Consider the following 23,246-nt stretch of genomic DNA (forward strand, 5'->3'; position numbering starts at 1 on the left):
TCGTTTGATCTCGGCGAGTCATTTTCCTCGGGTATGCGACTGTTGCCGAAGCTATTGCGTTACCAGGCTTAAGGGATCAAAGCTAGGGAAAAGGGAATAGGATATGAAGAACGGGTCCGAACGTCTTCCCGGTGCCTTACGTATTCTGTCTGTGCATCAGGCGAGATTCGACAAAACACCCGCTCGTATTTCACGACGAGCCCTTACGAACTTCTCTGCGCTGCGACGTCGCGAATCATCGAGCAGCCAGATCTCTAACTCTTGAATCGGCTTTTACGTTTTAAACTTAAATTTTGAAAGCTAAACCTTTACAAGTATTGGGAAGAGCAAACTTTGAAATTGTTTTATATTAAGTGCAGAGTAACAGAAGCAATGTTTCGTTTGTTAAAACAGCAGCCATCTTCACGGTCGATTCGTCGTACACGAGTTCCCGAGTGTGCATAATCGTAGTTTCGTTAATCACAGAGCAGGTATTAGAATCGTCGAAAGCAACGTATGCAGCTCGTAGCTCCTCTGTACAGAATAAACTTTATCATTCGAATCTGGGTTGGTTCGTCGAGTAATTTCCTTGTTTTGCCTACGCATCGCGGCGTGAACTTATTCACGGAGGAAATAGGAACGCGTACAAAGCTCGTTAAGTACACGCTCGACGGTATAACAATAGTCGTACCTAGCGCTTCAAATAATATTGAAGCTACGTTTATTTCGCGAATAACGCTTTAAACGCGCGTACACGGTTTTGATAAACACGATACCTCGTTCAATTAGAAAATTTTAGTGTCGAGGCGTTCGGTTAACCTGGGCTTCGACGACCCTTTAATAATACCATAAAGCCAATTCCCGATCGTTGCCGAAAACGAGAGCTCACCCTAGCGAAATACCCTATTAAACGCATGCTATGCCGCGCCATAAAGCTGGCGATAAAAAAAGGAGAAAAGAATCGAAATTAGCTGGCACATCTGTCGATTCGGGGGTGTCTTCCCTCGCGACGTATCGTCCAATCGGCGTGTAATCTGTTTAGGTTTGCTCATTTGACACGCGTGACTAACCGCAGTTCGACGCGGGTCTCGCCACCCTCCGAGCGACAGGGAATCCCTTATGAACGCGGCAGATGCGTTCCACGGATCATCCCCTAAGTACACGGAATCTCGTCTTGCATATTTTATTCGACTCCGAGACCTCTCACGGACGGAGTTTGTCTTCGAGGGGCCATCTAACTAGTTTACTCGGATCAAACGACGAAAAGAAAAACACCCCACTGTCATTTACGGTGGCGAATATAAAAATCAAAATTACTGCTCACGGAATATATTGCCTGGAGAGTATCAACCCTCTTGTACTTAAATCCGCCATTTCGTCCGCCCCTGCGTTATGGAATATGTATAACGTCTCGACTCGCCTAGTGTCTTGAATTTGTAATTATTTTAAGCCATGTTCACTCGACATACCCATGCTTGCTTTTTAAGGGGAGTTCGGTTGACTCATCGTTTTAAACCCCGGCGATTTAACCGACCCTTGCTCGTTCGCGGAAGATGCTAATTTTCATTTTTTATCCAGCTAGCATAAGCCGCGCAAAGCCGATCGGCTTACCGCCGCGTGTCCATCGTTTAACCGACAGGCAGATCAAGTTCGTGATTCTGCGTGTTTCAACACTCCAGACTATTCTAGCTAGTTAACTGAAATCGCTGGGGCGATATTCGACGAGGATGCGAAATAAGTGGAGTCGACGGAGATTTCCGAGTACGCAGCCACGCGAACAGAATTGCTCGCGAAGGTTCACTGGATCGCTTGTTTTCACTCGAGAACAAGATTAAAAGTGCGGGAAGTTCGCGCGAAAATTTTACCATCGACTGATATTAGGATTCCACGGTGAACCGTTTGAAACAAGGCCGAGCAAATTCCCTGCGGCTTCGAAGATTCTCCGGAATTTTTAACGACGCGTCAAGCTTTCGCGAACGCGTGAAAAGTCTTATGAAACTATTGGAAATACCAATTACCGTCCGTTTTTTGCTCTATCATTTTACATGCCAATTTATTCCATGAATTTAGAGGGGACCACGTTTTATCGCCGGCGTAACTATCGCGTTTCCGAAAGTTTGCTCTCGAGTTACTCGCGATCCCCTGGTGCGTGTAACGTCGCGAAAACGAAATATTCTTACAGGTTCTCCTATCGATCTTTCAACGTGGTTACCCGTAATGGTGGCTTTAAAGCCAGAAACCCGGCGTATTCGTATCGCGGCGGCGGAGCGACATAAAAGATCGATCAAACGGGCCACGGAAAGATCGAATGATGGAAAAAGAAGAAACGACGTTAGTTTCGTCTGTTTCTCGAGAAATCGAAAGGACGAATGTTCCATCAGATTTCGGGTAACCGTGGGTGTTTCGTTCTCCGCGTTCGCGTAAAAAAGGGGATAATCGAAGAAAAGGGAGAAAAGAAACGCACGGAATTATATGTTCGGGGGATCCGTTCGAGTGTAAAAATGCGATAGAATTCGTATCCTCGGATATACCCTTTAGCTCGGCTAATCATTACCAACAATCGTAATTTAATTTTTTCCTTTTAGGGATAGCAAAACCAATTATAGTTCTGTATCTTGGGGACAGAGGCTTTTCCCTCTGGAGGCTTTTCCAGGTATTCTGCGAAGTAATCTGGGATAATGATTTTCGCGAATCGCGCGCGTAATTGCCGCGACGTTTCGCGGCTTCTATCGAACGGAGAGTGGAACGAACGACGAATCAACGTCGAATGAAGTCACTTTCGATGAGGTTTCCTGGATACTAAAAGACATAAGCCTGATATATTTAGCGGGATCCGATAAGTCTTCTCGTTCGGTTTCGAGACAAGGGTTGTACATATGTAGGCGTAGGGTGGCACGAAGGGTTGCTTTCCCGTTGGGAACAGCAACGTCTGACCGTTTGATTACCCACGGTATACCCTCGAGCCAGTAATTACCAGTCGGACGCTATACTCGTCACGCCATCTGCCTTCTTTCAGGTCGCCTCGCCTTTGGCAAACATTTCAAAGACACGACCCGTTTTTGCGTTCTGCGTGGACCTTAACTTCCCTTTTAGCGGCAACCTTTCTCGCGCGAAATCACGAAGAAATCTGAAGTAACGATCGAGTTATAAGAACATCTTGTGGACACGAAGAAATACGAGAACCCGACTCGTCCTTTCGAGTATCTTCGACGCTAGATTCCCGAGGGTGAATCATCGATGGTTGGAGCACTTCGAGACCTACTGGTGCTTGAGTTTCTTCCACGGTAGAACGCGAAGAGGCGAATGAATGAAGAGGAAATCTGAGATTCGCTCAGCCGTCTACCAGAAAGTAACCGAGTAAACGGGCTTCTGCGAATCGGGTTAAGGTTGCCGTCTTGTCGCTTAAAAGGAGAAAAGCGTTGCCCGCCGGCTCGCGTATCAGTTCCTTTATATTCCCAACATCGACGTGCACCAGCCATATCTCGAATATTTCTCGAATTAATCAGTTCTGCTTCGATTTAATGGGGCTTTGTCTTTGCAAGGAACAATGGTTCCCATTAAAAACGATAGCTTTTGCCCTGCGAAAATTGTACTCGAAAAAATTCAATGTATCGCAAACAGAATTTTAGCTCGCTTTTATGAGAAATTTAACCTGACATATTTTCGACAGTTCGTGGAAAAAATTCGTTCGCATTTCGGTTAATACTTCAGAACCATACGTTCCGCTGGAATGAGTAATTATTAACGAGAGCTTTACAGGGCATTTTACCGAAACGCCAAAGATAAGTCGTCAAAAGCAGGATAAATAAACCCATGGTTGGTCGAGAGCAAGCTAGGAAAATAATTACGAAACAAAGGGTTTATATACGACGGGTTTATTTTTTCGCCAGGACCGTGAACAAGTTTCGCGTTTATTTTTCGAGCCGCGTACCTCGAATTCTTGTACACGGTTAATATTAAAACCTTTTGCTCGGCCTTTCGCCGTTTATGCGCCGTTTGCACGATGCCAACGTAACGAAAAAGAGATCATCGTAAATAACGCGTGTAATAATATTTAAACGGCACGAGAAGATTATTACATCTGGGTCATTCGCGTATCACACGGAAGATTACTCGCGTAACGATGTCGAGGACGAGCTGTCGCCAGGTCAATAGACGTCGAGTTTCGTGCATTAAAATTGAGAGCTTAATTAGCGACTGCGCGAATAGTCAGGCCAGAAAACATCGTGGTCTCGACGCGTTTTTATTCGGTTAAGTGCACTTTGAACTATTCACCTTTATCACCGCGTTGCCTTCGTTGACCCGCTGGGTCAGCCAAGAACGGAGTCAAATTTTCGAGACCCGGAAAATTTCACGCGTGAAAAACGAAATTCGAACGGGGCGAAACTGGCTCGCGAAAAAACATTGTTCGAGCACAGTTCGTGTAACTCTGAAGACTCAAAGCGGCAAAGTTCGAATCGCAAACCGCGGAACTGCAAGTTCGTGAATCGAACGTGGATTTCAGTGACCGCGTTAATGCTGCGAATCCCGCGTAAAGCTGTATTTAACGAGCAAGATTACGACTAATGCACAGGATAAGGGTCGTAGAGGATTCGGTCACAAAATTAAATAACCGGTGCAGTAAAGGGACGAAGGTAATCGTGTACGCGGAAGCGACAGTGTGGATGTCGGTGTCGTGTAACGGCGTTACTCTGTCTTTGAATAATTAAGCTTCGTCGGCTAGCGCGGTAGGCCAAGAATATACAGGTCAATCGTATCCGTCGAAAGCTCGACTTCATCAAAGATACATGACCTATTCGCGACCCGTTGAATTAGACACCGTGGCCGAATGACATTCGTTCGTTGACAAGTTTTTCCACGGCTTCTTTCCGACTCCCTTTTGTTCTTTTTATTTATTTCCGTTCTTCCGTTTCCCTTTGTCTCACCGCGTTTGTTCGATTCCTTTATCCTGTTCCCTCTTTTTCGTTTCTCTTTTGTATCCTCTCCCATTAGGATCGTTACGCGATAGCTTCTGTAAGCTTTCATTACCTTTTGTCCTGTCTAAGAACAGTCGTTAATCCGAAATCCGCAGTTCGTTAGTCGGACGCAACTTTCTCCTAATTATCAAAGAGCAATCTGGAAGAAACACGGGACCGCGACTGATGTAATTACGGTCACGGAAACTAATTCGCAGTGTCCCGCGTTTCATCGTCGGGACGATTTAATCTCGGCCTTGTTTGTCCGATCGAATCGCGTATATCCTTCGCAAGGAAATTCCTGACGCAACCGACGGTCAAATAACTTATCCGCGCCGACGGAAAGCCGGTAATTTATATGACAAACGAAACGGCACATTATACCGTTAAATGCAACATGCTATCGTACGTCGAACCAATTACCTTTGACGCGATTATGCCAACCCACGGTGACTAGCGCGCTTATAATAAATGCCGAAGTAGCATATAATCCGATAATTTACGCGAAATTAATGCGCCGAGCACGGCTCGATAAATTACATCGTTGATTTATCGCCGAATAAAATTTCAGCTTTGTTTCGCTAATTCGTATATATAATTTTTGCGAATCCGTTATCTCCTTTTTCGCGAGCAGGTATTAATTTCGTTGATCCGATGCCTTCGTATCTGAAATATAAATAAAGGACGTCGCGTTTCATAAAGCGCGTCGCTAATTGCCACGCGATATGTACGGCACGAAACGTATCCTTCGTACATCGTGTTTCTAATGTATTATTGTGGGTTAATTGATTTGAATTTGCATACATATTGAAACACACTCCCGGATACGGTATCAACTCTTCTTCTATCTATGACCCAGTTCGTGGCTTGACCCGATCTCGCTGCTCTTACGATATTATTACAGAGCTTAGCCGACGCATTCTCATACTTTTCCATTAGCCGAGATTTCTCTGTCAGCCGCGTATCCGAACGCTATTACCGCGTGATATAAAAAGTAAAACGCGGAAACAATGGTTATACCGGCAAGCTAGTACGCGCGGAACGAAATCTAAAGTTCGCCTGATTATTCCAATTTGCCGGCATATTTCTTCGCACACGCGTCCACACGTACGCGCGCTTTCAGAAAACCACCGCGGCATCTGCGTCCAATTACACGACCAACCGAATATCCACGGAACCGGATAAAACACGGTCACCTATCAGAAACACCGTAATTCCGTGTATGTCCGGCGAATTTTCGCGGAAAACACCCGACGATATCGCGTATTTCGTTGTGTCCTCGGAATAGCTGTGCGAAGGGAGAAAATCCGTGGGAAAAATCAGCGTCGAACCGATCGAACATACGCTCGTACGCGAAAGAACGAATGACCGAGTCGAAACGTTATCATGCTGCAATTTTTACGAGCTCATCGCGTCTCCGAATTTACCGGTTCGAGAAAGAAAAATTGATAACTTTCGGGTTCTTTTGTTCGGTTAAATGGAAAGGCAATTAACAAAGTGATCAATTACACAGCGGAACAAGCTACGTAACGCCCTAATCGTAATCAAAGTAATTAATTACCTATTATCGGGCATTTATGCTCTTGCAGGATCCCGCCAATACCGATCACCAGATATCGTTTACATCGTCCTCTCCCTCCTTCTCTTTGTCCCTTTTGCCGAAGCGTGCCTTCGCCAAGTTATCTACGTATTATATTAAATTCAATTTGCTCGTAGTCGCGTTCCCGAACGATTATCATCGGTGGCCGATAATAATGCGGGATTAGCAGTTATTAAAGGACGTAGCTATATCCGCTGTTCGATTCACGCGGTACTCGCAAATTCGCTTCACCGATAATGGACATCATTACTTAATTGACAACTCCATTTACGTTCGATGGTTTCCCCGCGGACCAATTGGGACAATCGCAGTCTTTTCGTCGAAAGACGCCACGAAAAAAGTCGGTCGGAAAACAGAGTCGAAAATTCAGCAGTGATCGATCGTTTTCAAGCTATCCACCGATCAGCCGGCGTAATCTCCTCTTTAGCTATTGTGCGAGAAAACAGTCGCCGTCCGGCTACGTGCGATTCTTCGGAACGTCCCGCATTTCGAAATAGCCGTTCGATCGATTCGCTGCAATTGCCGAAATTACGTTCCACGAATGAAAATGAAGAGTCGTGTGTTCGCGATATTCAAAATCTTGCTCGGCTTTTTGTTGCGCACCCTCGGCAGCATTCATCCCCCATTTGTTTTTCCCTCTCTTTCTCCCGAGTCACGCATCGGCCTACGATTACTATGATTCCCGCGAAATTACAACGTAAATGACCCTCCTGACGTTTCACTATAATTCCGACGTCAAGATTCGCGAGATTACGGTATTTATCGAGCGGCCCGAATAAAATTGAACGTTGCCGAAAAGCACAGCTGTAAGCTCGCGCTAAACGCTCCGATTTCAATTAAATCGAGTTAAACGCGTTGAAAACGCGGCTGGTTCCATTGAAACGGGAACGGAGACACGCGATAGTCGCTGATAATCGACGTCCGCGTTGACGAGTGCGAAATGAACAACAATTATCTCTCGGTGCTCTGTTAATTTTCCCTTCAACGGGACAGCGTCGCCCGTTCATATTTTCCGCGATGAAACGAGAAATTTACTGAACAATTTCACTAATTTTTCATTCTTAAGGGAGCGACGGAAGCGGCAGGCAATTTGATTCCGTCGTCAAAGAAATCCTCTCGACGCGCGGATTTACAAAATATCAGCTCGTTCTCGAACGGCAGAAAATTTGAACAAAATCGAAACCTAATTCGAGGCAATTGCGCCGGAATCAGGTTACAATCTCGTGCATCGATAGCTCACGCAACAGCCTATAGGTTTCATGATCCACCAATTTCATCCGTAAACAGGAAACGTAAAATTTTCGTAATTAGTTTCAATATATGCTCACCGTTACGTAACGCATTCGCGCGAATTAAATTCGTTAGTTCGCGCAAATAAACGCGTTACACCGAAGAACATGCCATTACGTACATAATAAACGTAACTCCGCACTGCTATTACGTTAGATTGCAGGTATCGCGATGTGATTTACACCGCATTCGTATGGGGTCTCTCATTACCGAATTAATTCCCGTCCATAGGTCGAATAATCAAGCTGACGCGCGTCGATGGATCGTCGCGTTTCATACTAGTGACAATTCTGTGAATTGGAGGAACGTCCACGGAACGTACCTTGACTGTTCGTGGTCTTAAGATCCTACAGTCCTATGGGAATCGAAGTAACGCGCACTTTTTCGCGTCGTTCCCTGCAATGACGATAACACGTTGCAGTACTCTGGAGGCGGTGGCTTCCGGTCTGCTCGTATCACAGCACTGGCGCGTCCCGTGCGACGAGCAAACTCGATCCTCGATCGAACGAAGAAAATCGCACGAGCACCTTCGTCCACTCGCGAACGATCACTTCGATCCCCACCATAGAATCTTCGGACACCGGTTCAGGGTTTTGCCGCGAAACTCCTCGATCTGTCCGTTCCGGGTCCCATCTTAACGCAGCTTCGGGGAAGCTTCACTTTGCGAAAGCACCGGGAAACGAGAGATTATCGGATGGAAACTTTGCTGGGACGCGCGTGCAGTCGATCGGTTTCGCGCGCGATGACGGAAGGCACCGAAGAGAGCGATCGGTCGAACACGGTATCTCGAAAGCACCCGAAGGTGCCGCATTCGAGAAATACGCGCGAAATCGAAAGCAAAAGCGAGAAGATACGCGTACAAGACGAGCGATCGCGACGCGCGAGCGACGCGTCGTGTTGTTGGCAAGCGACTAACCCCCTGACGGCCTCCTGCACCCCCGGACGCCGCGCATGCCCCCTACCTTAAAGAACTCGCCCACCCCTCTTCTCTGTACCACCCCAAAACCACGGTGACTTCATCTTTTTTGACGAGAAGCCTGCGAGACCCCTCTTTTATCTTTCCTCCTGCTCCTCCTCTATTCTTTCGTCTATCCGTCACTCTTCCTTCCTTCCTTCCTTCCTTCCTCTCGTCTCTTTTCCGCTCTCCCTCGTCTTTTTCTCTCCGCGTTTTATTGCCCGTTTTACGCGCGACAATGAACGACACGAGCGTCAAAATTTCTTTCCGATCGCCGTAATATTCCTTCGCTGAAGAGCCCTTGTTTCGATCGAAATATACCGGCCAGAGAAAAATAAAATCCCAAAGTCGATAGAAATGGCCAACAGCCGTAAGTACTTCGGCTACGCTTCACCGTGTACGCGATTGCTTCAACAGGTACAAATGACGACGACGTTGCTCGACAACATATTGCGCTTTTTCATCCGAAACACCTTTGTGCCGCGTGTCCAATTCACGTTACAAATTATTCTCGCTTTCTTTGCAAACCGCATTTTGAAATATTCACCGAGGACGTTGCTCGTTTATAACGGAACGCGCGCACCGCTGCTCCTCCGCTGAAAGTAGACACGAATGGATCTTCAGCTTTTTTATCAAAAATTATGTTTCGAATTATGCTACCACTTTGCGTTCTTAATCCTATATCGTTTAGGAAAATAACTTTTCCTCGTTTTCATATTTCGGATACAATTTCGTCTAATATACTGTGTAACGAGTGAAGTAATTTTCTGGTGAACAAATAAGTTTTCAGTGAGCAACTTTGAGTGAACAAACTTGAACAAATACAAGTGAACATCTCTGTCATCGTGCAAAAAGGATAAATTTTTAGATAAACTTATAAATTGATCCATCTGTATAAATAAATGTTTGATATAATTCAGTAAACAGGAATTTAATAGTGTGGGTAGAATTTTGGCAAACGTTTGTCGTCGGAGCGAAAGATCAGACTTTATAAGGAAAAATCAAACTGGCTCGCCATAATACCACCTCTTTCTCTGCGGATAACAATAGCAAAAGCTGTCTGTGAAGAGGTTCGTGAAACGAAAGAAGCGTACAAACAACCTGAATCCGTAGAAACGCGGACGGTATAAGCAACGTTTCGTCCCTCCTTCGAACGGTCTCCTATGAACAAAGTAATCGCCTTTTTATTGCTGGCTTAACATTCGTCGTGCTATCAAACGCAGAAATCTTTCATCGTACAGCTATTTTTGGCGTTAGCTCTAAACCGATGTATCAATAAAAGCAGTCGGTGGCAGCATTTTTATATTTCTGGAAATAAGCGGAGGTTTAAGGAAAAATGAGAAACATTAATTCGCGAAGTTTATTAAAGGAGTGTCTTGAATCAGAGGCGAAGGAATAACCAAGGGGACAAAAGAAACCACGGATACTTATTTAGACATCTTTTTCTTCGTTACTCGCGAAGGAGCTATTGATTTACCCAGTGCGGGTGCCCGCTTTTTCTCGCGCCTTCGTTTCCGTCTCCCGGCTCCTGTCCGCTTTGAGAGCTTCCATAATTTTTCACCCCGGTACGATAACAATGCCATTCGTTAAATCACTCTTTACATAGAAGCCTTCCCATTGTATTTTTTACTCTTTATCGTGCTCCGACGAGCCTTGTATTTAATGATCGTCCTCAACGTCGCGCGTCCTGCCGAAATAAATCTCGCGCAACAACAGCTTTTTCGGCCTCGCAGATATCGGCCCGATACGATTCTCTAATTTCCCGTTCGATTCGAACGGAGAAGGTAGTATAATCAATTCGATCGAGTCGACGAATTTTCATTGTAACGAGGAAAGGGGACGCGCTCTGACGGGGAAAACTTTTCAATCTCTTCGCGTGCCCTCGCCGAGGATAAGAGGATCTTGTAAGGCGAACGATTTTACTCGGTTCCTGCCTCTTCCGGCCTTCTCCCGGGGGAGATTCGGTCGGTGTCGCAGCAGAGTAAAGAGGGTAAATCAGCCCACGGCACTCGCCTTAACGAGAGTAAACGCGCTCGTTCGCCAAATCCAGCGCCGAAGTAGCTACCGTCGACCATTCCCGGACCGAATACGGGAAGAAAAGGCTTCGAACGCGTTCGCGATCGTGCCGGCAGCTATATCACACCCTGCTAAAGTTCAGCCCCTCAGGAAAAACCGTGCAAGTTCGGAGTTGCTTCTTCGCGAAAGTTTGGGAACCGGTGAGTGGTGGGACGGCGCGAATAGAGAAAAAAAACAATCTTTTACAGCAGCCCTGCGTTGGGAATGTAAACCAAACGTTTTCCTTTCGCTCCAGTTATCGCGTTGCCGAGCACTGTTTTCGCATATACATCGCCTCCTCCTTTTGTTTCCGTGCTCCTCAAATATCCACTTGCGTATTCTTCGAGAAGGCTCACGCGTTCCTGAATCGAGATAATAACGCGACTTTTAACGCGCCTGCCTCGCGCGGAACCGGAAGGCGCAACTTTTCCTTCGCAGCCATCAATTGTGTTCTCGTTAACCGCCGCTCTAACCTCAGCCTTAATAACTCGCCGTGCTATTCGAACTATCTCAACGCAAAACACTTGATTTTCTCGTTAACGGGTTAATTTAAATGCCGCGTTGCGAATCCCGTCGAACTTCAACCACGAAAACAGGGAGCTTTGTAACCCGTGACGAAAATACCTGCTGTTCTTTTCGTTTTACGTAGCGCGTCGCTACGCTTTTTAAAAACACCTGAAAAAACTTTATCCAATTTCCTTGTTGACTTTTAATTAACTTTCCCTTCCTCTCTCTCTCTCGTGCTCTTCCGGCGCGATCACTTCCGAGTGTTTTCCGAGTTGCGACCAAATAAAACCAGCTACGTTACGAACCAATTACATTTTAATTTCGGTGCAATTAGCGTTCGCCGTCTTCTCGGTTAATATTCGACACGTTTCCCGAGGAAATCAAGAAGTCGAACGTCTTCGATAGCGCGTAATTGCGCGAATCGAGAAGTTGGGGTCGTGTATCGGGAATTATTCAAATTCCTCCGGGGACTCGACGGCCATTGTAGTGTCTCGCGGTTACGATCCTTCGGAGTTCCGGAATTGCGACTCGAAGGCTTAATACGAAACGCGCCTGATGTATTTCGAATCGCATCGTCAGATTTGTTTCCTTTCTCTCGGGCGAATTTATCCGGCGACTGCGAAATTTCGCGCTGAAAATGAATTGGTTTCTCGGCGCTTCGATACCGTATAGTTAAACCGGTTCGTCGTAAATTACAAGGACGCTTTGAGTCGCTAATGAATTTCCTGCCGCGAGACGACGCGACGCGTTTGCACCTTCGTTACTGGATTTCGCGAGCGCCTAAACGCTCGACGACAACCGAATTACTCGATGACTCGTTACGATACTCGGCGAAAGACTAGCCGGCTAACAGAGGCAACATCGACTATGTTTTCCGCGAGAAACGCCGACGGGCGAAAATCGAAGGGGAAACGTTCGAACGTTCCCTAGGGAGAGTTCGCAACGAGGGTCGAGATGTCTGGAGAACGCGGACCCACGAATTTCGACACCGGCGAATTACGCCAACCATTTGCGTTCCTCGCATTGTCACGGGGTTAACGCGAGACGTCTGGCTCTCGCTACCCTCGACTTTGGATTACAATGGTAGTTGCTCGATTTGTTCGCAGAGGAGGGCTTTGCTACGACCACTCTCTCTCGATCGCGTTTGTACTCGTATTTATCTCGCTGCTTAAAGTAACGTTGCAAAATCGCTTCGGCTTGTAATTGCGTTTCGTCGACGGGAAACCAACGTGCTCGGAATGCGTTCGGGAATTCGCAGGACCATCGATCGAAACGCTTTAACAAACGATTCGAGTACGGTACCCGTTAGAGAGAAAACGGTAACCTTCGTGAAAGTACGTAGTTTCTCGCGTCTGGCCAGGAAAGAACGGGCTCGTTATAAAACGAGAGAGAATCGTCGGAAGAAAAATCATTCGATGGCGAAGAAAATACGCCAAGTGTAACAAAGCTTTGTCAGGGTTCCCGACTGAAAAGAGCTAAGATCCCGCAGCTACGATCTCGTTTTCGTATTCAGAAGCCATCGATGAAAAATTCCATCTGCTTAACTTTGATCGATCTTTCACGGCGTGTCGTCAAATGGAAGCCATTCTTTATAGTGGCCATGTCTTTGTATCAAAGTGGAACGTAGGTGATCGGTTCCCGATCGAACGATCTCGTCGCGTACGCGTTTGATATTCCTGCGTCGCGGAGGACAGAGGCGATTCTCCGTATTCCGTACAAAACGCTTTGATTCCCCGAATCTCTCGGCGATAAAGGAAGAATTATTTGTTCCTTCGCCGGGCAAGGAAGGTTTTTTCGAAAGTACCGCGGTATATCGTTTGGAAATACGATCGAGTCATCCTAATCCGTGCAGCCCCTGACTGGAGATTGCGTGGAACTCGGAGATTGGTTAATAGCGAGACCGGGAGGCTGGCTAGGGAATATTTATGTGCTCCAGAGGGGTGGCCGAGGGGTAACCGAGAGATAGCCAGAGACAAAAATAGCCGGACACCGCGACGAGCTAGACATCGTAAACACAAATTTATTAACGGGCCGGCAGCCGGAAAAACGAGCCCGCTCGAGACACGCCGGGGTGATTTTTCAGTTTATCAGGATTAAGAGCCTCCGGAATCACTCGACCGTAGCTTCTCGCGGAAAATTAGCGAAACGGCTTCACCGACACCGTTTCACCTGCTGGCAGTCGGTATTAAAACGTGTCGAGCACGTAATTCATTTAAAAGGAATCGTCGTTGCTCTTATAAACGACGCCCTGATTAATCTCGGCCGTCCGGAGTGACGGTACCAAATCATAAACCTCCCTCCGAGTTCAACATTTCATTTTCGCTAAAGCGCCCCGTACGGGAATTCTGAAATTCCCCGATATCTCCGTCGAGCTATCTTTACAAAACTTCCACAGTTTCGTTTCATAAATTATCGACGTCCAATCTATAAACTCGTTTACTACCTAACGAGTTTCGTTTACTTTGAACCTCTTCCGACCGCTCAAAATTGCTCGAAAATGTAATCGAAGTTGCTTTAAAACCTCGTTAGCGAACGCGAATCTAAGCATTCATGAATAAAATACGATTTACCATCAATGGACAGGTTCGCCATTAACTTCTGTGAGGTAACAATGGTTTTGAAAGAAGCTTTTCGAAGCCGTAAAAGTGTTGTCTAATTTACATGAGATGGATATCGTTTCCAAAATGTTTCGATAACACCCTAACTCGACGTAACATTATAGTTCGTACATTAATGTTGATGCACGCTATGAAGCGGAAAGCTCGCTAAAATACACAGCGTCAACGTGTACGCGTCCAGGATCGTTTCGATAGACATTTCCCTGCAACAACGTTAGTTTTCGCAGCAAAGTTTCGAAGCGTAACACCGTGCGTTGTTTGCTGTTCGAGACTTTCTTACGTTGAGTCGATGATCGATGAAACGCTGGCTGAAATCGACGTTCAAACGTATCGGTTCTAGACTTGAATTCTAGCCTTTCGAGGAAAGCGGACTTCGCCTTTGCTTTCCACGAACGTAACCTTGCTCGTATTCAGTTCATTATCGTGGCGATAAATTATTATCCGTCTAGAAGAAAGAGACTTCAAAGCCGTAACTTGCGACGGCCTTGTTTCTATGAACGTCGACGTCACGCCGTGACTCTAACCCTGTAATCATGCTATCCACGATTCCACGATCTTCAGCTATACACTGTGAAACTTATAACGCTCGAATAACTACGTCGAATGGCTATCGTTATGATCAAAGTATTATCAGTTTGGATGTTAATTTTCATGGACCCAATACAAGAAGCGTTCGCAGAATTTCCTCAGTTAAAGAGCCATATAACAAGACTGTATCGCGCGGGATTCACGAGGATTTTCGGCAAGAAATTCCAAGTGAATTCGGGAGAACGGTATAGCGGAAGGTTTCGTATGGCATTGCGAACCAAACGGGTCTTAGGAGACGCGCGTTTGCGTAAATCGTCAACTATTCCGCGTCTCTCGCACCGGCACGAGGACAATCGTCGCCGCGTTTGTCTGCGTGAAAGCGTGTGGTTCCGTGAAGCACGACCGTAGAATCACGAGGGGACATATCAGACCGTGGAATTCCCCCTTGGAACTCGAGCAGACGCGGGTACCGCCTCTAATTTCATCCGCTTGCAAAATAATAGCTCGAACTACCGCCAACCAGGGGGTGTTTTGCGCTTGCGTGTTTAGCTGAATATTATCGGTGGCCATTAAAATTTTTGTTCAAAGTGGACCTCCAGCTTTAATAACAGTGCGGAACGTTAAAACCGAGTGATTTTTTAAAAATTTACCCATCGATCGTTATCTCTAACAGCGCAGCATTTAAGCTCTGCTGCTCGTTAATTAATGAATTACAGTCTTATCAAAATAAAGATATTTCTTCAGTGTTCTATCGTACAGTTCTGTGTTTTTTGACTTCTGAATCACGATTTCCTATGTACATTCGACGTCCGCGGCAGTGGAAATTTCCCTGAAAATACAACCGGCGAGGGTGTCTATTAGTACCCAGCTAGAAATTATTCTCGCGAAACAACGTCGCAAAGTCATTAACATGTTTGAACAATAAGCGAACTCATTAAACACGAAATAACGAACGAACGAAATTACGTAAAAAAAAAAATAAAGGAAAATGGTACGAAAACTTTTAACTCGCTGTAACTCGAGTTGCCGGCCCGGGGCGAAGTTATAATTAAAAACGCGACGAAAATGAAGCGGTAATTAAAAGGAAGTGGCTACGAAATCGAGATAAATGAGTTCACGGTCGGCGATTACCTTCCCTGTCGATCGTGAACTTTACGCGTTCACGTCGGTCCGAAATAAAAAACGGGCAACGGAGGTGTCGTTTAGACAGTTTCGCGTCCCGCGGATCGTTTTATCATATTTTGTGACGCGAAATTACCGATCGAACAGTGCACGCAGGGGAACGCGGACTCGCTTACAGATCGGCTTTGTGCCAGCGCAATTATTAATCCAGCCATTAACGGAGATTAAATAAATCACGAGAGGCGTTTGTCAAGCGCGTATTATTGGTTCGACGTGTACGTACACGCGTCCCAACAAGAAATTGCATATTCCCGGACCATTATCCGCGACTGATAAAAATTGCGGGAAAAACAAACGGGACGTTGCATAGGCTCGTATCAAGTTGCATTGGTAGCGGAGTTGGATCAGCCTCCTCTTGGCGGGTTGGAACAAAATCCGTTTGGGATTTGAATAATTTTTGTCCCTTATCGTGCGACCGGCAGGAAACGAGGTCACCGCTAGTTTCGCCGGAAGGCAATAAATTATACTTGGAAATATCGAGCAGCTTCGCATCGAGAGCTATGCTCTACGTAACAAGCGGGCAACTTTCGAATTTCGAACCGGAGAGTAATTCCGGCAAGGATTAACAAGAGTTAATAGTTCTAGCTTCGTATTTTCAACCCGCCTATATATTTCCCTACCGTCTCCTTCTGTCTAGTAGTCTTAACATTTGTTAATTAAGCTTCAAACATAGTACTCCGAAAAATCGAAAACTGGATAACCAGCAAATACTGCATTTTCGGAACTTGGGATTCCTTTGCCAAACAAAAGCTTTCATATCTTGCAAGATAGCAATTCCATAATGGATCCGTGATGCTATTCTCTTGCCCACACGTGTATTTTGCTTAATGATTAATTCAGAGCTGCAGCGAAAGTTCTATTTGTCTTGTCAGTCTCGCGGGTTAGAACAGCGGAATTCGTATTCGATCTTTACTCGCTTAAGCGGCTTCGATGTAACGATGGAACTATATGAATTTAATCGAGTATGCGGGTAAAAGGGATTTTCGGGGCTGTCTGCAAAGGACAGCATTTTAATCAAACCCCTCACTTGTCTAATTAATCAGAATGTTACTCTTCTACTTCGTGTGAACCTTGAAAAAAATTTAACTTGAAATTCTAAGTTCGTGAAAAGCAATAATACGTCGCTTGCACGAAATTCAGCAAATAAGCTTGTATCGTTAAAACGAATTTGCCGTGATTTTTATTTGTACTCGTTTTCTTTTTCCTCCCGTTCCGCGGTCAGCTATCAAGATCTGGTTTAACTACGAAAAAGACGTTTTTTCGTGGAAACATGTAACGACGTATTAGCGACTGCGTCATACGAAACGTGTCCTCTCGCGGTTCACCGTTCTTTCCGGCACAGCTGCAAAAATTCGAGAATAAAAAAAGATTTTCATATCGGTCGCATGTGACGGCGTTACTGTAACTTTGCTGGTACACGAGCCACAGCTCGCGACGTAAACGCGATTATGGCCTCGATTTCGAGCTCAGCTCGAAAGTTTTCTCGATTCGCTTTATTCCTACCGGCGGAGTCATTAACTAAGGAAATGTCGGAAACAGGCTTGCTTCGAATACCAGTCTTCCGGTTACAACCGCCATAATTGTTCACCTGCTTCTCGAGAGCATGACCCTATTTGTCTTTCGCCAGCGCTGCGTTCGGGCCATGTGCGATCCGCCATTTTTCTGCAGTTTCTGATAATAGTACAATAGAATATTTGCAACAAAAATGGTTGCAGCAGTTTTCAAGAATTTCTACTCTGTAATACAAAGTGTCTGAAGACCATCAAAATGGACAGTTAAAGATGGACATCTTTGAAATAGTTGACAAACCTCTTTAGACTTACAGAAAGAAACTTGAGAGGTTATGTTACTTTCTAACCCTTTGCGTCCGAAAGGCGCTTCTCAGGCACAATTCGATTTAATACAATAATATGAAATAAGCATTATTTAATTAATTCTATAATAGTGCTCATGTGATGCACAAACATAGTGAAATAGACAATACTGCAAATTATTAGTAGAGAAATAATAACCTCTAAAAAACTCATTTAACATTTTAATTAATATTTTAAAGTTGCTGCTTGCAAACCACAAAATTATATTCAAGTACAAAGGGTTAACATAGTGAGTCAGTGTTTGGTCACATATAATCTTCATTGACCCAACTGTGTAAAACTTGTGACAGTTGAGAAGGTTGAACAGCTAACGCAAAATTTTTTCTCTTTAAAAAATCTGTGATTATATCAGCGACAGAGATATAGGTTAAAAATAATTGGCCACTCGAGATGACGCGGTCGCGCGACACCATTGGCTCATTAACAAATTGAGAAAGAGAAAAACAAGGGCCTTGTATCGCAAATATGTCAAGAATGGGTGCGGTGTCTGCCGATCTGGATGCTAATTGATTTATCCTGAACGTAATTACGTTCCATAATTAGGTACGGTGTATAGCGAGCAGGACCTCGATCAGTAGCAATTTGCTTTTCCGATAAGAGCGCGACGTGATTGGCCCGTGCCTCTCTATTTCTGACCATCAGCTAAATTAAGGCTACCACGTAAATCCACGGCTCTTTGTGAGCGAGAAAACCTGGACGAGACGTTCGGCTTTGTATTATCGACCTCGGATACAATATCAAGGTTTAAAACGTGCGAAAAAATGGAACGAAAAGTGGCTGCGATAGAAAAGTTAGCTAATCCACTATCCGTGTCATATCGTTATTGTTCAGGGATTTCGACCCTGTTTGCGTTCGAAATTTCCAATACCGTGTTACTGTGCCATTAATCAATGGGTCGACTGATTCTACTACAGTGCATTATTTAGAAACAAGAAGGTAGCAAAGATCCATGAAAATTATTAAAATTAAATTAGCCTTCTTTCTGCTCCGTACTTTTAATAACTTGTTAAGCTCCCCCGAGAGCTCCGTACGATTTTTTTAACGAACATAATCCTCGCAAGTTGATGGAGGCATAACGACGCTCTTCGCTTAGCTGTTGCGCAGACTTTTGTTACTCGTTTCCCTTCGGCATTAATTTAATTAGGAAAACGAGGCTCTTCTCCTTCAAAAAATTAGAACAGAGAGTATTACACTGGACCTCCTTTCTTTCGAGAGATCCACGTTACAAAGCAAGAGATTAATCGAACGAAAAGTTTACTCAACTTGTTGATCGGCCAAAATGAAAGTTCCACGAATGACTCGACCTAACGCCATTAGTATGTTAATTCGAGAGGAGTTTAGTTAACCCTGTGTCCTAACTGGAACACGTTAACATCCCCGGGCCTAAGTGGCTAACATCCCCCTGCCATTGTGTTAGTCCACCGTCAGTTTCACGGTGTTAGTTCAACGTTAAATTGCAATATCGAGTTCGTTCAACCCGCTTATTTTCTGCCGACCATCAACGAGTTAGCTCGTCGTAACTTTTATGGAATATTTTTACGCGTCACGTTTGTGGGCACAATACACGCGAACACATATTTTGCATACAATCCTTTGATTTCTCGAGTTAATGTTTGCACATGCCGCGTACAATGGCCTTTCACGTGTCCCATTGTTAAATTTGATTGTACAGGAATTGTGAATGCCACGCTAGAAATAACGTTTCTCAAATTAATATTGCATCGTTCGGCTTAATAACGCACTTCATCAACACTGTTCGACAACGCGTTACAATTTTTACCGCTGCACCGCGTTAAAAATAACTGAAAAAATAAACCGAACATTTTGTCCCGACATCGATGTACGTTTTGATTCGAACGAATTGTGGCCAAATCGTGTATACTTGTTTGCTCGATTGTTACACGTTTTCAAGTTGACGATTCGCTGCATACGCGAAATAAACTTACATCGTACGTTTTCATAGAATTTTTTAGATCCACTTCCGTACTTTTATGATCGCAGGTCTCCGTAAAAAAGACGAAGAGCTTCTCAATAGCCCGCGTCACGCGATACGGAGCTTAACGAGGATTTTCACGTTAGTTCAAAAAACGCTTTTCACGCATCTGCGAGTTCGTGTCTCGCATTCGATGTTCAACGTTGAAATCGATACGTTCTGAATCAATAATGAAGACCTCCCGGGATTTTTTTTCGAAATTCATCAAACAGTAAATGTATATTCCATAATTGATGATGCCGTAAACAATTCATTTGGATGTTTTGAAATCGGTCTGTTATCGCAACGCGTCTACGATATCATTAACCATTATAATATCCCACCGGCAATGTTTTCCAATGGACGACCAGGAAAATTTCAATTGCCTGTTAATATAAACTTCCCTCGATATTACAGCCCGCATTGATTCGATCTCATTACCCCGTACAGACAACATCCGTAGAATGCTTGGCAGGCAGTAATGAGCGTTAATAAACGAAACAAACTTACAACAAACGAGAAATTAATAATACCTTCAAATTGAAACCAACAGTAATTGGAAGTTCGGAAGTTCTGCTAACTCCGGTTCACATAATTATTCCACTGTTCTTTTGCGTTAGTGGACGATCACCGATGGCTGTCGCGAACCATCTGTGAGTTGTCGTTCGGCTCGTTTACAAGCAGAACTTCCTAACAGCGTGATGCGACAACGGAAATGCCACAGATGCGCCAAGTTTCGCGTAAATTCGCGCACCGTACACGCGCGTACACGGTTAAACGCGAGAATGCGTGCATATACGCGCGACTAACAGTCACGGTACATCAACCGTCGCTGATATATGTTCCAACATGTACGTCGGATTAACATGGAATCCCCGCGTGCTTTGGAATATTAGCTCGATATAATCATCTTCTTACCGCGTTGTTACGCACCAAATTCCAAAGTCAGATTCCTAATAACAAGAATTTACTGCTTGCAAAAATTTAGCTTCTTTAGAGCCAATTCAGAGGAATTTGTATATTAACCACCATAAGGTTTTCATAACTAAATGCACAGATGTTACAAGTATTTAAAAGCTGCTCTGAACATTTAGAATTGCAGTCAAGATAAGTTTAATCTCTCAAGGTGGATGTGGATATTGAACACTCTAAGAGCTAACATTTTCAGGATTTAATCTGCAGGAAATGTTGAAAGTATTTGACATTTTGAGCTACTCTGAATATTTAGAATCACAGCCAAGTTGATCCTTAATCTCTCCAGATGAATTTGTATACTAGCCACCCTAAAGTCTAATGTTCTCAGAACTTAATACAAAGAAGCTGTTACAAGTATTTGACATTTTGAGCTACTCTAAACATTTAGAAGTACAGCCAGATCAATTTTAATCTCTCCAGATGAATTTTATACTAGTCACCCTAAAGTCTAATGTTCTCAGAACTTAATACAGAGAAGGTTACAAATATTTGACATTTTGAGCTGCTCTGAACATTTAGAAGTACAGCCAGATCAATTTTAATTTCTCCAGACGAATGTGGATAACTGAACGCTCTAAGTAACGTTGTCAGGATTTAATGCATAGAAGACAAGTTGCAGAATTTCGGATGAACTGTCAGTTCTCATTTACCAAATGATTGGTTCGTTTAACGAGCGGTGATTTACCGGCGCGGCGCGGCTCGTTGAAAATAAATATTTGATCGGAGCGGATCGTTTAGGCGAGCACGTTCGTTAAATTCTGGCAAAGTGGACCGACGAAACGTATTAGCGGACGGGAATCAAACTTAATCGCGGCATGATGCAGTGTTCGATATTGCTAAACGATTCCACCGAAACTCCGTGAGCACGCGTGTAGTGTCGCTGTTCCTTGATTTGCATCGACGTGACCATTTCTGTCACAGCCGAACAACTCCGTGCAAGCGAATCTAGTTTATGGAAATTCTCGAATCAGGGTAGCAAGCTCGCTGGCTTACCAATTACGGATTTCGATTACAACCTTTAATAACTCCGTGTTAAAGGAATGTTCCTCGGATCAGTTAACTAATCCTTTAATAATAAATATTTGTGTTGAAATTCCTCGCGACTGTAGATTTCGAAAGATCTCGACGCGGAGGAAACTCGCAACGAGATACTCGAGCAGGGAAGCATGACCCTTTTTGTATTCGTGAACTCGAAACAGTGGCGTTGAAACGGTGTCGCGCGAAAGGCGACAGATGGAGACGAAAATAATTAAAAGTCACGACGCGAGTCGAGGGGAGCAAAGGGCGCTCTTGTAAGGATCGGTGCAACGAATTCTTTTTTCCCTGCAGCTTAAAGGGTAACACACGCGAGACATCTCGCTAGGGTCGAGGGCGAATGGAAATCAGTCTAAGCTCCCTTCCGAGCCACCTCTAATCTCGACGTCTTCCTTTGCCGCGCTTATTATTTATGGTGTAATTTGTCGCTCCAGGGCAAACTCGAGGGAGAAACAATAAGGGATCCGAAGTCTGAACTTTTTCCGGACACCGCGAAAGTCATAGGCGATGTATCGGATATTCCTTGCAAGTAGCCGCACCGCGACTTCTTCGTTCGCGATTCGCTTACCACGTACCAGATAATGGCAAGTAGCCAAAACAATCGCCGGCCGCTAAATTTCCAGTCAACAAACATTGGACGCCGGCCAACCGCTATCCTACCTTTTGCTATTTGGTCCCTGGAAGACTTTTATTCTAGGACCTTTGCCACCAGCCATCGACTCCGTTTCTGTCTCCAGAAAACGTTTCTCGCTCTTGTGAATAAGTAATCCCGTTTTTCGCACGGTCCGGCTCATTGTCGACCGGCTTCGTTTCTTTTCCACGACAGTCTAATCGCTTTCTTGTCTCTTCGAACGAAAACCTCTTTCAAACACTGTCGTTTGCAATTTTATCGCGTTATTTCGCGATCTCGTACGAATTCGATCTGCTGAATTATACAAAGCGCAGATATAGCTGCACATTGTGCTATAATTTGTCAGGTGTGTCACAAGTAGTCAGTCTTCCACATTATTATCCACTAAATACAATTTTTTCAATGATTCGATCTGCTGAATTATACAAAGCGCAGATCTAGCTACACATTGTACTATAATTTATCAGGTGTGTCAGTCTTCTACATTATTATCCACTACGAATTTTCAAAGAACTGTCAGAGTACGATCGATATCCTGAAGTCGATTTTCGTTGGCTTTCGAAACAACGGTTCTCTATTTTCGTCGAAACCAATAGGGTTTTCAACGAGAAGTCTGAACGAATCATTGACGAGTGTCAGACACCGTGGTCGGGGTTGAAAAGTGCTCTTAACGAATACGGACAGACAGAGGTATTTGAAATTCTTCGATGTGCTCGGGTTCGATACAAAATTAGTACTGTAGAATGGAGATTCGAGGACACCATGAAATATTGACAGCATTGACGTCACAAAACCTCTGCTTCCTGAAATGTCTGCTTATAGTATGGACTTTTACGTTCATTCGAAAATTAAGGTAGAAATCGATAACGTTGCGGGTTTAATTCATATTCGGTATGGAAATGCATCTGTTCGGAGTACCACTTGAATTCGAGAGCAACATATCGTTACTATGAAAATCCATAAATCGCAAGAATTTACGAAGCTGTACCGTCCGGTTTCGTACCTCGTCCTTTCGCGAATTATTATCCATAAAAGCCGAAACTTCGGCCATTGCTCCGATTTATATCGAAGCTCGAGTACCGTGAACTTG

At 44.5% G+C, this 23,246-nt stretch overlaps 1 protein-coding gene across 2 annotated transcripts in view; it reads right to left on the reverse strand.

Annotated features, from left to right (window-relative positions):
- The window catches only part of LOC100876566 (limbic system-associated membrane protein), a 134,519-nt gene that overhangs the window by 26,772 nt on the left and 84,501 nt on the right, over positions 1–23,246 (reverse strand). The window contains exon 1 of one of the 2 annotated variants that reach the window (XM_003700053.3): positions 8,147–8,723. The exons of the other annotated variant lie outside the window; for it this stretch is intronic. The gene's annotated coding sequence lies outside the window, so the exon portion shown is untranslated. Of the gene's footprint in view, positions 1–8,146; positions 8,724–23,246 lie in introns of those variants that run through there. 2 annotated transcript variants of the gene reach the window in all.

This window comes from Megachile rotundata, chromosome 14, assembly GCF_050947335.1.
Source record: "Megachile rotundata isolate GNS110a chromosome 14, iyMegRotu1, whole genome shotgun sequence".
Classification (NCBI taxonomy): domain Eukaryota; kingdom Metazoa; phylum Arthropoda; class Insecta; order Hymenoptera; family Megachilidae; genus Megachile; species Megachile rotundata.